This window comes from Sparus aurata, chromosome 8 (genome assembly GCF_900880675.1).
Source record: "Sparus aurata chromosome 8, fSpaAur1.1, whole genome shotgun sequence".
NCBI lineage: Eukaryota > Metazoa > Chordata > Actinopteri > Spariformes > Sparidae > Sparus > Sparus aurata.
Genome location: NC_044194.1, coordinates 18808039 through 18812783, shown reverse-complemented (window position 1 = coordinate 18812783; position 4745 = coordinate 18808039).

Here is a 4745-nt window from a genome sequence, read left to right as displayed (position 1 = left end):
TGGTGTATTAGGATGCTCTATTACTTTACTCTGTACAGATTTAGTGTCATTCATGTGCTGCAGTTTGTAAACAAAATTGACTCTTGATCTTTTTATGTTCTGATTGTTTTTTCTTCCTCATCCACCGTTCAACATCACGACCGAGAACAGAAATCAGGATCCTCCACGGGCACCGTTTAAGAAGGAAAAAAGTCAAGAATACATTTTTCCAGAGTGCATTACGTGCTGTAACTGCATTTGCACTGCTTAGAGACCACGTACTCATCAGTGTTTAGTACGTCTACCTGACCCTCTTTTAGATGAGTTGGGGGAAAAAAACATAGATTTACTTTATTAAAGTGCATTGACGGTATCCGTGTTGTCGTCTCTTCTGGGAGGAGTATTTCCTGTTGGCAGTAATCCTCATGTCCATCAGTATGGATCCAGAGTGACGCTCCAGTAGGTTTATTACCTGTATCATGATTCATTGCTTGACCGATAATCAAGTTGAAAGAGTTCGAGGCAGGTCAAACCAGGGGTCAGGGGGCACATCCAGGGGTCCCTGCAGGGGCCAGCAGGGGACCATGACGCATGTTGGAGAAGAGTCTCAATCATTTAGGTCACGCTACATCTAAGCAAAGATTAAAGAAGCTGTTTCTGTCAACATGATGGCGAAGATGCATTAAGAAGGACATGCTCCTCGTTGTGTCGGAGACAAAAGTTTAATATCAAAGTGGCTCCGTGACTGTGAGGTTGTCGAGGTCGGCAAAAAAAAAGATTGGGAATTATGAACTATGATGAACTGCTGGCTAGATTTAATTTACATTTCTGTCCGCAGCGTGTCCCACAGCTGATCGATGACTGCAGAAAGGTGTGTTGAAGATGCAGGCAGAGATAGAGTTGGTGTCATAGAAGACTGACACAATGAAAACAGCAGTACACTCACTTATTCAGCCGGGTGCTTCATCATCATCATCAGCCGACCAGACGCTTAACATGGAAAACTGTATTCAGCCAAGCAGTGTCATGGTTCAGTTTGTGTTTCTGTGATTTCCTGTTTTATTTTGAAGTTTTCCCCCATGTGTTGTGTTTTGCTTTTCATTTCCTCCCTTTGTGTGATTTCTGTGTTCACCTGTGTCTTAATATGGGTTGCTTTTGTATTTTTGGTGTTCTGCACGCCTTTGTATTATATGATTTTGGGATTTTTAGCTTGTTATTAAAAGCTTGTTCCTTCTGTGCGTTTCTGCATTCGGGCCCTCACAATGTTTGCATTAACGTGACGAGAAAAAACAAAACACTTGGTTGGGGTTTACTGCAGTCACAGGTCACATCAATATATTACAACTGAACCTGATGCCTCTAATGTATAAATAAAAATAATCTCCCACAATAATATGTGGTCTAAGCAATAATGATGAACTTACTGTTTCGTAAAAGACTGTTATACTGTAGATCCTTATGTGGAGGATTTAAACAAAAGTCATCTTTATGTGCACAGTTACGTTCGGGAACATTACCATCACCCTCGGAGACCGGCAGGTTTAGTGCCACTACAGAGGACAGACTTTGTTTGTTGTGTGAGCTGAGACTGTCACCGTCTGTGACAATGTAAGACACTTACTTTTTACTCAAATGTCCTCCATTTCTGACGATTTCTTCGGTTGGTTTTCTTTGTCAAGCTCAGGGGAGAAGGCCGAGCCCACAGAATGATTTGTGATTCTGGAATCAAATAAAATGTAATGAACTGTTTGACTACTGCATCTGTATTTTCTGGGTCTTGTAAGCCCATGAGGGTTGGGCACACTACCCTGTGTGCATGACACGATGTGCATCATATGACACGTACAGATGTAGACGGATCAGTGGTTGGCAGGAATGTTAACTGCCAACATTTTATCCTGGAATTTGAACCATCGGCTTTATTGATAGCTAATAAATAATTAATCAGCGCTTCAAACAGCAGGAGTAATTAAAGGGGAACTACGTAGTTTTGGAGAAGAAATTCACACTCATCCATCCATCCAGTCACCAGTTCAACATTCACTCTCAAACTTTTAATATTCCCAATATCACTGAGTCAACAATACAAACTGGGAGATTTCCATTACTGAATAAACAAGCTGTTCATCAGAGGAAACTGTTTGAAGCTAGAAAGGTGGCAGGGTCCGCCACATATAAACCTGTAAGTCCTTTGGAGAGAAGACAGTTTGTTCATTTTGTTTGTTTAGACATACAAAAAAAATTGCACTTTTAATAGCTTTGGGGTTGCCAACAAAAGAAACACAATCTGGCAACCCAAAGTGACTTATTAACATGAGGTGTGTTTTATTAGAAATGGCAGCTTCAGTTCTTATTTACAATTTGTGTCTGGCAGGTTGATGAGATGTTCCGTGCCTCTTTGATTTGATTAGAATTTATATATATATATATATACTACTACTCACTACTCACAATAACTTAGGGATATTGTGAGAGACTCAGTGGATTTCATACATACAGTGTTTGTTTCACTTCAGAGAGTTTTGGGATAGGGAGGCAGTTGTATTGGGGTGATAGACTCACCTCATTTTGTGTTTTCCACGTAATGGTCTCACTGTGTACAATGTGCCTTACATATTGGGGCCAATACCAAAAAACTAAAAGACAACCCTTTTCAATGTGGCATCAATTTCAACAATCTGTGGGTATAAAAAGCTGGTATTGTCAGTAAGTCATTCCAAGTTCATCATTCAAACAGCCATGAACACACAACGTCACTTAACAGACGAGCAGCGCCACCTGGCCATAGCGCGCCTTCGGGTCGGTGGCAGGTAGTCAGATGTTGCTCGTGAACTTGGTGTGTCTCAAAGTGTCATCAGCAGACTTGCATCAAGACACAGAACTACTGGCAAAGTTTGTGACAGACCCAGGAGTGGAGCCCCACGAGTGACAGACCGCAACGATGACCAGTACCTAAGGACCTATGCACTCAGACATCGTTATGCAACTGCCACACAGCTGCAGGCCCAGTTACGAGATGTGAGGGGTACTAGGGTTTCCAGACAAACCATTTGAAACCGACTCCACTGCTTTGACTTGAATGCCAGACGACCGTTGCAGGTGACTCCACTGACACCAAGACACCGCCGTGAACGTTTGCAGTGGGCACAAGACCATGTGACCTGGACAATGCAGCAGTGGTCTACCGTCCTGTTCAATGATGAGTGTCGGGTCACCTTGCACAGAAATGATGGTCGTCAGCGTTGCTGGAGAAGGCGAGGTGAGCGATACGCCAAGGTCAACATGGTCCCCAGGGTTCCCTTTGGTGGAGGAGGTGCAACAGTCTGGGCAGGCATCACCAGTCAGCGCAAAACAGATTTGGTTATTGTAGATGGCTCAGTCACTGCACGTTCTTACCTCAGAGACATCATAGAACCCATCACCATCCCCCAATTCCACCAGCACACCCCAAACTTTCTGTTCATGGATGATAATGCTCCACCACATCGTGCCAGAATTGTCACAGCTCGACTTCAGGAAGTCGGAGTGCCTCATATGGTATGGCCAGCAATGTCCCCTGACCTGAACAACATAGAGCACGTCTGGGACCAGCTGAAGCAGAGACTGGATGATCGTACCCCACCCCCACGTGACCTGGCAGAACTGTGTGTAGCACTTGTGGAGGAGTGGAACGCATTGCCTCAGAACAACATCATGAGGCTAGTGAGGAGCATGAGACGTCGCTGTCAAGCTGTCATTGCGGCAAATGGTGGAAACACCCGCTACTGACATTGTCAATTTTTGTTATTTGGGGCTATCCTTGTTATTGTCAAAATTTTTGGGGTAATAAATATTAAACTAATGAAAATGGTGTTTCTTCTCATTCATTATTAGTAATATCAAAGGGAACTTTTACTTATTTCATTAAAATTCAGACCAAATAGGAAAAGCACTCATGTAAATAACAATATCCCTAACTTCTTGTGAGTAGTGTATATATATAAATATGAAAAGCGAGAGTTTGGCCATCAGAGGTGTCATCGCTGCACTCTGCCCACCGCCTGTAAACACAGTTATGTAATTTCACACTGAATCATCCCTAACAGATAAAATGATGATGAAGAGGGAGGGAGGGGGGACAGGAGGAGGAGGAGGTTTTGCTCTTGGGACAGAAAGAATTGGGGGGTTCAGGAGAGTTGTTTTTTTTTTTTTTTTTCTGTGGGTGTCAGTTTCCCTTGAAAAGTTTGGGTGTCCCTGAGGTGTGCTCGCTCGGTTGCATAACACCAAGATGTGTGTGTGTGTGTGTGTGTGTGTGTGTGGCTGCAGGTCCTCCTTAGTGCTGCTGTTGTTGCTGCCTCTGCTGCTGCTGTGGAGCCCTGGAGGAGGAGGCGGTGGTCGTGTTATCGAGCGGCCCGGCGGTGGAAGTTTCGCTGCAGGGGTGGGACTCTCTGTCTGCAGTCGGTCAGTCGGAGCTGAGCTGAGCTGAGCTGTGCTGCGGCGCACACCAGAATGCCTCTGACAGCAGCTTTCAAGACTCCAACGAGCAGCAGCAGCACCAACAACAAACGGACACCTCCGAGTGGAAGATAAACCCTCCTCCTCCTCCTCTTCCTCCTCCTCCTCCTCTTCCTCGTCCCTCTGCTCCTCTCCCCTCCATCCAGCTGGGCTGAAAGCGTTCAGATGCGCTGAGAGAGACGGGAGGAGTGTGAACGCCGTTTCCCTCCCCTCCTCCTCCTCCTCCTCCTGCTCCTCCAGCACCAGCACCACCCCGGGATACACAGACCGGA